The sequence below is a fragment of the Haemaphysalis longicornis genome, unplaced genomic scaffold (assembly GCF_048455015.1).
Source record: "Haemaphysalis longicornis isolate Haplotype H1 unplaced genomic scaffold, Haemaphysalis longicornis Haplotype H1 scaffold_12, whole genome shotgun sequence".
NCBI classification, from domain to species: domain Eukaryota; kingdom Metazoa; phylum Arthropoda; class Arachnida; order Ixodida; family Ixodidae; genus Haemaphysalis; species Haemaphysalis longicornis.
Window position 1 is genome coordinate 59,518,084 of NW_027526225.1, and position 12,896 is coordinate 59,530,979.

The window sequence follows — 12,896 nt, forward strand, 5'->3', positions numbered from 1 at the left end:
CACATTTTGCTAACACGAAGCAAAATCTCTTCTTGCGGCGCTTCAACCCTGTACATGGGGCATATAACCGCTCTTCTGTGGTCTTCATAACGCTGACACAATATTTCTACTATGCTACGACGCGCACGCGAGCCCTGCGGCTTCCCTAGCGCACCGCCGCCGCTGTTGCTCCGGCAGCTGCGGCGACCGTTATCCATAGAGTTTCTTACAATATGTATACAGTCGAACACGGATATATCAAACACGGGTATATCGAATTATTGTCTATATCGAACTCATAAATTATCCCCTTGAAAATTCTGTGTAAAATTATAGGAATTCGTACGTTTATATCGAACTGTATTTTTCCCGGCATTGGGTATATCGAACGCCGCGCGAGCTGGAAGGTGCTCTTCGGCGATCGCTGCACCCCCGATTGAGGTTGAGGAGGATGTGGAGGAATGTGCGGGCATGGCGAACACTGGCTCGCTGAACTAATCCCCCCTACCGGAACGAATTGGCGCTTGCTCCGCTACCGGCCGCCGTAGCGTTAGCGGACGGAGCCTGGTATGCTAAATCTCTATAGGCACACAAGCTTGAACACACGGAAAATGTGACAGTGCGAGGTAGGGATGCCCCGACTGCGCACGTACATTTTTTTGCGGCTGCGTACGTTCCCCGGCTTGCCGAAAAAGAGATTTTTTTTTCTCTCTCTCTGGGTCTGTCGTCCCCCGATGTCGTCTCGGGAAAGGGAAAAGGGAACGAAGGCACTGGCGGCCTCCTCCTTCTTTTGCATTTTGCTGCTGTTGCTGCTGTTTGGCGAGTTGTCCCGCACCTTTCGGAGATCACTGTTTCTCTCGGAGATGACCATCGCGAGCGCTTTGTTGGAGTCCGTTCAGAGAGCATTGGAATTGTTACCTTCAAAGTTCTTGTGGTACGTGCGCGCTGTTCTTCTTTTGCGTGCGTGTTGTGCATGGTGTGCGAAGGCCTAGCGTACTCCTGGAATTTTCTAGTTGCGCAGCCTCGCGAAGACCGAGACCAGCGTCTTTATTTTATTTCCAGGACGAATAAGCAGGCCAGGATCAGCAATTTTTTTTATCACGTAAATAAAGCATCCTGTTGCGTCGTGAGTGCGGAATTAGTTGTCATTCTTGAATGCGACGATCGGTAAGTGATCGTCCGCCATGGGTGAGGTCTCAGAGCTTATATTTTTTATATCAAATTTTTCATATATCGAACTAATTCGCGACCCCCTTGGAGTCCGATATATCCGTGTTCGACTGTACTTACTAAGAAACTCTATGCCGTTATCCCGTTGTCGCGCATGCGCTCCTGAAGTCGCGAAGGGAAGAAGCAGAGAGGGAAAAACTGAGAGGAGGAGGCGTGCTTCGCTTGCCCCGCGCCGCTGCGACTTGGAGCGGGTAATAGCGTCCTCGATAAACACGCACCGGTGTTGCCCCCAAAACCGGCGCGGTGCACAGTGCCCCACGACGGTGCGTACCGGCACGGAGCGTTGATCGAGGACAAACGGGGCGGTTCTACCCAGGCGCCACCTGTTAATCTAAGAAATCAACTCATAAAAACGTTCACAAGTAACAATACAGCACTGTAATGAGACACAGCGCTATTTGAAAGTGGTATTTATTGAAGGCCAATGATTATATGTACGCACAACTTAAATCCATCACACATGCGGAACAACGTACCGCCACCGCTTCCACTTACATACAAGCTGCTTCTAATCTTCGTTTGAGCCATAATTCGAGTGCCTGTTTTGTTCCGCCCTTCCGTTACAGCAAAACAAGTAGGTCTTCGTCGTCTAGGCACTCCGGTAACAGTTCATGATAATTCGATCGAACGAAACGAATGTCAATCCCCAACTTTCTGGTAATGCATGCAGCCGTCTTTGAAGTACACAAAGTTCGCGTCCTCATTTACAATCACTGGCCGTTGTTACCGCCCGTTAGGAGACTGTCGCATCGTTGCCCGATGAATTCACAAGCACGCCATCCTTGTCAGCAACAATACACAGCTCCGTCCGCCTTGACACGAGTGCGGCGATGCGCCGTCGCTGCAGCAGACGGCGGAGGAAGCTCATTCGCCGGCATCGTCCGCGATGCATCTCGGGACTGCACGCCGGCGCACCGTCGACTCTCTCGGTGCGCGGCGGTGCAACCAAAAATTGCCCCCCGACGGTGCACCCCGGTTTATCGAGGACGGACGGTGCACACCGGTGCGGTTTATCGAGGACGAAAAGGCGCACCGGTGTGCCCCGGTGTGCACCGGTGCGGTTAATCGAGGATGCTATAAGTCAAAGAGCTGGCAACTTAAGAACAGCACCGGAAGTTGTCGCTGTGCCTTATCACCGTAGCCGGATGTTTCTCCGTGCGGCGCAAGTAGGGCGTTACTGTGAATATTTTGAACATGGCGTGAGCCGTTCCCATACTTTTTTGGACTTAATATGCTTATAAACGACTCCAGTGGTGGCAAACAAACTACGTGAGACAAGGCAGACGATATCACGCATTCATAGCAAACCCCTTTCAAAACGCGCGCGCACTGACGTCACGGGTCCGGCACTTTGGCGGAGTGATACGCTACATGAGGTGGTGCCGTTCTTGAGTTATAACCGAGTATAGCAAAAAGTCACCTCGGACTTCGGCTACGGGCGCACAGCTTCGCGTAGCCAGAGCGCCTATGCCGCGCTCCTAGCCAGAGTGCCTATGCCGGACCGGTGGTGCCATCTCTCGGGGGCGCCGAGACGAACCAGGGGAGCGCCGGACCGGTTTCGGCGCGGCACGTCTATCCCCGCGCGCAACGGCTCGGGATCGCGGGTCGCGGTTCTCCACGATTCCCGCACTTCTAAGTGGTGGTTGTTGGTATAAATTAGGAAGAGCCCTGGAGAGAGGCATGGACCCTGTGGGACACCCGACGATACATAAGTGGGGGACAAATTATGGTAATCGACTGTTGCGAATTGTTTACGATTGGCAAGACAATTTTAGGTCAGGATATTATGTTAGAAGGAATTCCGAGATCTGAAAGTTGTTGGAGCAGCTTTGGACAAACAATTCCGGATTTGGATGAACAATACGGGCAATTAATGCTTTTGTTCCGAACCAAACACCACAGACCATCCTGTACTCTGTCACCTGGTCGCATAAAACATTTCGTACTCGCTTTCTCATGCATCATACTGTTCTCACAACAGTAGACTTTTACTCATATCGAATGACTCTTCTTCACACAGCAGGATCCACCCACAACGGCATCCGACAGGCTCATCTTGCAGCTAGAGGACACGTCGAGTGGCGAAATACCGGTCCCTGCCGTGTCCACGCGCGACCATCGGGGCAAGCCGAAGAAACCGGTCAAGCCTCCCGTCAAGCCAACCGCTAAGGGCGGCAAGGATGGACCGGTGCCCGTGGCTGGCATGTCAAAGGCCGAAGCAGAACTGCGCAAGAAGCACAAGGACGCGCGGAGGGAATCCGACACCACCAGCATCACCACACTGGAGGGGAGCGAGCGGAAGGCCTCGGTATCTCGTCGGCGTTCCTCCGGGACCAGCCAAGACAGCAGGGGGATGTACCGCGAATCGCCTTGGTACCCGTGGGACTCAGATGCCTACGGCGGGTATTTCAATCCCATGACCGACGCCGCCGGTGGCTACGGCTGGCCGCCCCCCGACTCGTGGCCTTCTGCGCCTGCGCCGTTCCCAACGCCATCCTGCAGCCCCTGCGCATCGATGATGTATCCTACGGGCGCCTACCCGCCGCCGTATCTCCCGACTCCTCCGAGCCCGTACATGCCGTACCAGGCATCCGCGTACTGGCCCTCCCCGTACTCAGCGTTCATGCCCACGCCCTTCTACGGGTACGGCTACCCGCAGTGGGGCATGCCCTACGCGTCCTACCAAGGCTACGCCGGCTACGAGCAGCCTGGGAACGGCGGCTCCAACGAACGAGGGAGCGACGCGGCCGCTGACAGGCCTTCCACGTCGAAAGAAGGACGACGGCATGGTGCGAGGCGGGCTTCGAACGTCAGCACCACGGAGTCCGCGGACGGTGCACGAAAATCGCACACAGATAAACCGGACAAGAAGCCGCCCAAAGACCAGCCCCGAAAACGTCTCTAGGCGCGGTCGCGTGCTTTTGGCCACTGGATTCCGCCTAGTTTATACATTCCTTGGCATCGTCAGGTCAGGAATAAGCTTCCAGCAGCACGATCACTTCGGTATACTAGTAGTGCGGCGTTTAAGCCGCGTTCTAGGTGACTCGTCGATTTCTGCAAGCCACATTAAATGCGCTCCAAAACGGGCCCTCTCGAACGAAAGCCGCCGTTGACGAGAATATTCCTCTTCTTCAGTGTTTTATATTTCTTGTTACATTTACGATAATTTCACCTTGCATAGCGACATGGTGTCGTCGCTCAGCATAAACTGCCAATCTCATAAATATGGAAAGCTGCGATATTTAGTGTTAAGGCACACATAGTCAATGTGCTTTGCGGTCGTCTCGGAAACACCTTGGCGGATGGATTTTCATTCGAGGTCAAGAGTATCTGTCTCGTATATTACCTTCTCTGCATGGGAAGCCTTCTCGTATCCGGCAGATTAGTCTGACAGCCATCAACGTATTGACGTTTTGAGTGTGTTCAGTATTTAAACTATGTATACGCATATGCACATTACATTCCTTACGTTTCATTCAAAGCTATTGCCTGTACGCCAACCCTGCCAGCTGTTCTTTATCTGTAAGGCATATTCATTCTGTTGATTAAGTTGCCAAGAAAACCGTTTGAAAAGGGAAATATTGTTGGCATTTTTACAACATACCAGAGCATACAATCAATCACTGCGTTAAATACACGAAAAAGCGGCGAATCATATGCATTAAACCGTTTTTTTTTTAATTACGTGGTAACAAATACCATGAACGGACCCTTAGAAATTAAGAGAAAAATTAGACAGTACCAATCCCCACCCAATCACGCTCGGGAAGTTGATGACCATATTACATTCAAGAGTGGTTTACCCAATTTTGAAGCGCTGTTTTTTTGCTTGAGCTTATGATTTGATATTTTGCTTAAAACTCTTATTGCTCGGTTTCTGGTTGTTTTCTGTTATGTTTAATGTCCGCTTGTTTGGTTGTGTTTATAACGCAAAATAAACCGTTCTAATGTGTCCTGTTACAAGTAATGCACACAGGTCTTTAAATGCACCTAAGGAAATGAAGTTAAATAGCAAGACAGAACTTGCACAGAGGTGTTCGAGAGATTAAATTGCTGGTGCGCTCGTTTTGACTGCTTCGTGAATCGGACTTCAGAAATCAGCATTCACAATTTTTTTTCAAAGCCAGTAGAGCAACAGTGATTTTGGACTAAAAAAGCAAGTACTGACCTTTTTTGCACCGACTCACGACAATAAGGTTTGCTTTGCCCGGCTTGTGGAGCTTGCGGGCCTATTTCCAACTGGGCACGTGCGAACGTAAATTTCAAGCATTGGGACAGTGCGATTTACCCGCCGCGGTGGCTCAGTGGCTAAGGGGTTCTGCTGCTGAACCCGAGGGCGCGGATTCGATTCCCGGCCTTGGCGGCCGCTTTTCTGATGGAGGCGAAAAGCAAAAACGTCCGTGTGTTCGAGATTTTGGCGCGGCGCAGGTTAAAGGTCCCCACGTGGTCAATATTAATCCGGAGTCCTCCACTACGGCGCGCCTCATTGCCTGCATTGCGGGGGCGAGTTAAACACAATTAATGGTGGGATTTCGTTTGTCTCATGACATAGATGGCCTTAGTAGAGAGCGTTTTATCTCGACAGAAACGATTGTGTGGGGCTTTCGTTTCAATGCGAATGCACTTTTGCTCGCCGGTATCACCGGAACTTCGTGAAGCTCCTTTGATGAAGCCTCCCGTATTTTTCAGATTTTAGCTTGATGGCGCCAACGTAGATGTGCAGCAGAGAGAAGAGGTGAAGCGGGATACGAGTGCCCGACGTTAGGCTTAAAAGTTCTGAGGTCAACGTCGTCAAGTGATAGCCGTGGAGGGAGAGAGAGAAACAACTTTCCTGACACTCACGGATCAGGGGAGGGGATTTGGGGGCGACTGCCAGGGCCCGGGTGGTCACCAAGTCTTGACTCGATGCCTCCGGGTCGCGCACCGCCTGCTCCCAAAGGGACGGGGAAGGAGGGAACGGGGTCTGCTGGGCACTCGCACAAAGAATCATAGTGCACGTCGAGGGCCCCACAGGCAAGGCATGTTGGGGAGTAAAAAAGGTGTAAGTTGGTGTGAATGAGCTGAGTGCGGAGGGGAAAGGTGTGGGTCTGAAGGACGCGCAGGCAGCTGCGTCTTGAGTTAGTTGGGGATGTAGTGGAGGGTACTGGCAAGAGGGGGGGGGGGGGGGGAGGCGGTAGTGAAGGGTGATGTCCCTGTAATGCAGGAGCCCGGCGGGGCTACCGGAAGGGGCACCGTGTGTAGGGCTAGGTGAAGCAGTGGCCCGGTCTACTAGTTTGCGAGCACGTACGTTCGCCACATCATTAGCGCCTACGCCTGCGTTGGTTGGAGTCCTCAACCGGCACACGGTTTCGGTTGGGGGATGGGTGGTCAGAATTTTCAGGGCTTGTGGGGAGATGTCGCCCCGGAGAAAATGGTGGATGGCTGTCTGCGAGTCGGAGAGGACGTAGAGGGGTGTGAGCCGCCGGGAAAGTGCGAGGGCAATAGCCGTCTCCTCCGCCAGCGTGGTGTTAGAAGCTGGAATGGTGGCAGTGGCTGTACTGTCAGGGAAGTGATGCCCGATGACTGCAACGCCGTGCGCGGTGCGGTTGGGGTACGGAGCGGCGTCGGTGTACAGGGTTTCTCACGCTGGGGGGTATTTGTGGGAGTGGGCGACTGCTCGGGCATGCCGGCGAGCTGCATGGTATGTGGGGTGCATGTGTCTAGGGAGAGGCCGAACTTTAATGTGTGCGCGGATTTGAGCTGGTATCGGGGTGGGAGGGTTAAGGAGTGGTGGGGGGGGGGAGGGGCGTGGTGTTAATAGCTTGTAAGATGGGAGATGAGGCTAGCCGCGTGAGTTGGGATGTGTGGCGAGCGTCTAGGTGCTCTCTGATGGTATTGTGGACGTCTAGGGCTACGAGTCTGTCATTGTGGTTGTAGGGGGGAGGGAGTACTGCATGTCAATAGGTTTCCCGCAAAAGGGCATCAAGTTTGGTAAGTTGGGAGGGTGTGAAACGAAGGTGATATACTTCTTCAGGGACAATGGTAGGCTACCATTCATTATCTGAGAATGCCTGCCGAATGCCCTCCACCCCATTCTTATTCTTCTAATTATCTTTGCCTCATGGTTGGCATCCGGGGTCACAACTTGTGCTAAGTAGATATATTCGCTTGCCACTTCAACTGCCTCGCCACCTATCTCGAATCACTGTGCTCTCTTGAAGTTATTGATCATTTAGTTTTCTGCATATTAATTTTCAGGCATACGCTTCTACTCTGTTTGTCCACTGCGGTAAGCCTGTTTTGCAATTCGTCCTGAAGAAGAAAGTGTATGACAGCTGCATGTTATCGGTACTCACCTACGGGGCAGAAACTTAGAGGCTCACTAAGAGGGTTCAACTTAAATTCAGGACGACTCAGCGAGCAATGGAACGGGAGATGATAGGTGTAACGTTAAGGGGCAAGAAGAGAGCGGAGTGGATCAGGGAACAAACGCGTGTTAAGGACATATCAGTAGAAATTAAGAAGAAATGGACGGGGGCAGGGCATGTGATGCAAAGGCAAGATAACCATTGGTCATTAAGGGTAACAGAGTGGATGCCTAGAGAAGGCAAGCGGGCAGAGGGCGGCAGAAAGTTAGATGGGAAGATGAGATCAAGAAGTTTGCGGGGATAAATATGTCGCAGTTAGCGCAGGACCGGGGTAATTGGAGTTCTACGGGAGAGGCCTTCGCCCTGCAGTGGGTGTAGATAGGCTGGTGATGATGATGATTATGATGAGTAATGGGAACTGAAAGCGCAAATTAGACACAGACAAAGAAAAGAGACAACAGGACGAGCGCTCGTCCTGTTGTCTCCTTTCTTTTTCTGTGTCTAATTTGCTCTTTCAGTTCCCATTATGCATCACCAACAGGCCCAAACCATGACCCTTTTGGATGATGATGAGACGAAGGTAAGGTGGGTAATGAGAACGCTGTGCACGAGCCGTAGACGATCCTGTTCATTGAGGCCGTGCTGTTTGTTGGCGATGCGGCGGATGAGGTGTGTATGGTGTATCGTTTATGTGTTGGTGGGTGGGCGCTGGGGAGCGGTTGTGTGTAAGAGTAAGGCCCAGGAAGCGGAGTTGCGAGACGTGGGGGACTAAGGTAGAGCGGATGTAAAACGGTATAGGAGGGGTCGGTGGAGGTTTGGAGTGGGGTCGGGGGGAATATGAGAAGGCCGGATTTTCGGGGAGAGCAGCTAAGAGCGAGGGGCTCGGTGCGGTGGACAACTGTGTTGAGGCAAGTTGCCGAGGTGTGTCAATATGTTAGTCGGATCCGGAGTGCACCCAGAGGTTCATGTAATCTGCATTAAGCGTGCAGCGGAGAGTGGGAATGGTGGGGAGGGTGCGGGTGAGGGATATGAGTGTCAGATTAAAAAGCATGGGGGATAGAACATCACCTTGCGTGGTGCCTCTGTTTGGCATGGTGAAAGGAGCTGATTGTGTGTTCGAGGCGTATGGTGCGGTACGGGCAGAGAGGTGGTAGAAATGCGTGCCTAAGTTGTGGCGTGAGATGGCCTCTAAGATGGTGTGGTGTGAGATGTTGTCGAAGGCCTTTTGGAGATCAAGGGACAGGAGGGACGTGTGATCGCGTTGGGGTGGGTGAAGATGGAAGTCGTGGTGGATTTGAAGGAGAGAGTCTTGGGTGGAGAGGTTCGCGCGAAAGCCAAGCCTGTTAGGTGGATAGGCCTGCGTGCTCTCTAGGTATAAGTTCATTCTGGTTTGTAGGACGTGTTCGAAGAGCTTGTCCAGGTAGGATGTAAGGGAAATGCGGCGCATGTTGTGGAAGCGCGACGCACAACCAGCTTGACACGTCCGAATGTTTAACTTGAAAGTTACCTAACGCTACGGCTTATCATCGGACGCTGAACCTAACGTGGCGATAAGGTCTGACGCCGTGGACCAGTAGTCATGGGAAAAGGTTCTCATTGAACTTATTGTACGTCATGCTGAGGGCACCGGACGACCTCGTAAGACCACGAAGCCAAACTTTAGGCTAATGACAGCGCATACCCGGCGGTTACTGACGTTTATTACCAAAAGATGCATAGCCATCGATTAGCGCATACCCACGCTGGGGGATTGGCCAACGCTTCATAAGAAATCTGGGCCCTTACTGTGGATCATGTGTGCGTTTTCTGAAGCCGACCGAAGGGCGACATACTCCGACCCCGAAAAACAGATGAGGGTCGCCATAATAGCCGAAGGTGCCGCTCGTGCCCAAGGGCTGCAGGCCGCCATCTGGGGGGAAGGAATTCAGAAAGGCTCCCACTTCCCCTTCCTCCCTCCACCCAGTTTTGGTCAAAAAAAAGTTATCACTCATAGAAGAGCACATACCCGCCGCTTTGGGGTACTGGACGACGCATTATAAACAGGAATGTATGCCGCATTCGCATGTTACTCGGTCTCAAGGCGTCCTGGAATAAGGACTCTTCCCCTAGGCGAACTGCTTTATAGGGACGTTTATTCCTCCTCCTCCTCGTCGTTAGCGCACCCAAACCGTTTGTGAGTTTTAGAGTCCTGACACAAAATTTAATGTTCCCTCTATATTGCTGTTATCGCAGCAGGGGGTCATGGTGTGGACCTTGTATCCACGACATGAAATCTGGCGGACGTCCGTGGCGCGGGCCGCAGGAGGCGATGTGCAAAACTGGCGTAGTCCTTGCAGGACAGGGCAGCTCCACACGAAGTTCTCCGGTAGCCTGCACAACAGGAGCGGGGCTGAAGGGGCACGTCGAGTCAGACGGGAAATGGTAGTGTGGTGGCCAGGTCCTCGTCTCCAGGCGAAGACGTCAGAGCAGGACCTTGTCTTGGCGAGACAACCAACTAAGGAGATCAGTAGCGCACGTGGGAGAGCGTGCGCGGTGCGCTGAAGACGTTCTTTTGCGGCAGTGCCTATCCTGGGGACCACTGGACGACGATGGTCATGAACTCAGGATAATGTACAGCGTTATCTTTGGACCAGACCATTGGGTACACGTTTTTTTTCTGTGGACCGCACCACGGTACAGTTGACACTTACTCTTTTAAAGCGACCTAAAAGATACCAACTCACACTTATTTACATAAATAATGCTTACAATTTACTTTAGAGAACAGGTTACAGCAGAAAATTTACTTGTGAAAAAAAATTTCAGAACTGCTATAACTCGAACCGAAGGGGTTAGCGCCAACACACAAGACGCGCCGCCTACTCCTGCGCAACGGAAGCCTACGAACGGAGCCCTTTTAGCAGCAGTTCAAAACAGAACCCAACCATGTAGTCTGGACACCAAAATAAAGCTGAACATTGTTCCAACCACGTAATTGGCAGTGGTTTCTTTTGCATTGGCTAGCCGAACATCCTCTGAGGAAGGCGCAGTAAGGAGGTGGAGATCTTGGCGGGTGAATCCATTTTCTCATGATGTGTGGTATGAGGGCTGCGTTAGAAATAGTTTTGTTGATGAAGGTTTCCGCAGAGCGAGGCATCGGAGGAGCCAGAGCCAGGTAGCCAGGGGCAGTAACGGACGCAAGGCGTACCTTCGAGCATGGCGTGCGCGGCCAAGTTGAAGGCGAGGGTCAGGACAGGGGCGCGCGCGTCGTCGTCCAGGGGAGGGGTGCTAGCGAGACACTCCCTTGCTGCATCGTGAAGGTTGCGTACAGCTTCGCTACATTCCAGTCGTACACGTCAGTGTGAGCTTGCTTAATATTTTATCTGCTCCATTCGAGCGTGTGGAAATTTATTGTTGGCGAGAGTGTCTTTCTGTGCAGTGGTTGTGCGCGTAAGTAGCGCGGGATGCGTGCATCAGTTCGTAAACGCGCCAATGTTATTTTCCATAATTTTCCTTAACTCTGCTTTCTTATGGCTAATCTTGGTAGCGGTAATGGTGCGATAAACAACAATGGCTTGATTCATCACGCAGAAATGAACTGCCACCGAGCCCTTATGTGGGTACGCGTCGTACGGAGGAGGAATCGGCGCTTGACGCATGTGAACCCGAGCCCAGAAGTTATTAAAATGTTTGCGGTAAAGTAAGACCGCAGTGGTCCAGCAATTCGCAATGTTTAAACGGGAATTTTATAGGACAAGCAAAACACAGGTCTAAAAGGCAAAAAACCGCGACCTAAGATCTTTCAGTTGGGCCGCTAGTGAACAAAATTCGCCAACAGTCGTGAGTCGCCTAAACACCCACCTATGCCGCACCTCGAAGAAGTTATCTTAGGCAGCCAGCCATTTCTCCACAGCTTTGGGAGGCTTTGCCAGCGCTGGACACGCCGAAGGGCCTGCTCTGACACCGCTGCTGTGCGTCATGCATCTTGCACGTATTATTTTGAGTAATATGAAAGGGAACACAGGAACGCGTAGAAAACACCCTCACACCCAGCAATGAGTGATACCAGAGTCCTTCAATGCTGGTGATACGCAGCGGCCGCCGTCGGAAACGAAGTGGAAAGGGGGACGCTGTTCTAACTAACAACTATCCCCATTCCCGCCGTGCGTCTTATCGGCTGTACGACGATGCAATATTATCGGCGAATGACGTAGGCAGCTGCTTTGTAGGACCGCCAGCGTGGTGAGAGTGCCTACAGTTAGTGGAAGAGCGCCCTCCTTTCCCCCTCTGTTTTTCACAGCGCCATCCGCGTATCGCTCCGAGTCTGTTTCGAGGCTGTTTGCACGCGTTCCTGTGTTCCCTTTCATTTTGCTCATAATAGCACATGATTGAGACCGAAGCTTTCGCATTTTGCCCGAGCGTAACATAAGCCCAAAAACTGTGCCCACTGCTGTGTCTGAACATTCGGAGTGGGTAATATGGTGGTGGTGGTGCCAATTAAATGGCTCTTACCCAATCAGGAGGATTGGCCAGGAAATGAGTACTTTACCGAAAGGAAGTATACAGGTTTTGAGGAGAAAGAAAGATATTTAAATATTACAATGCATTAGCAGCAGAGGATTAGAGAACTAAAACTGAGGAGATTATAGACAGAAGCAAAAAAAAAACAATCGCAAAAAATCAGGATGAATTGCGAGGAGAAAATGCAGACGACGCAGCGGGAAAGACGCGCGTACTTTTGTCAGGGGACTCCAGCAGGGCCAAATGACCGTTACATGGCAGACGACCAGATTCTAGAATGAATGAGTGCAACGCACGGCAAAGATCCCCGTGGCAGAAGCCCAGTATTTTCGCCCCGAATGCCAAAATTAGTGTCGCAGACACTGGGAGGTTTAGCCGGATACATGTGCCTTCGAAGTACCGTCGTCGTACAGAGGAGAACTGTTGTCAGGAGAAGAGAAAATGATCAATCACTTCCGGTTCGTTGCAGAATGCACATAGTGGTGAAGGAGCCAGATTCATCATCATCATCACCACCACCACCAGCCTATCAACGCCCACTGCAGGGCAAAGGCCTCTCCCATTAATCTCCAATTACCCCGGTCCTGTGCTAACTGCTACCAATTTATCCCCGCGAACTTCTTGATCTCATCTGCCCATCTAACTTTCTGTCGCCCCCTGCAACGCTTGCCTTTTCTAGGGATCCACTCTGTTACCCTTAATGACCAGCGGTTATCTTGCCTTCACATTACATGCCCCGCCCGGGTCAGATTACAGTGGTGCAAATAAAAGTTCTAATTTTGCAACCGACAGCGAAAACTAGTGAGGGTTACTTCGCAAGCTCACGACTGGCAGATGCTG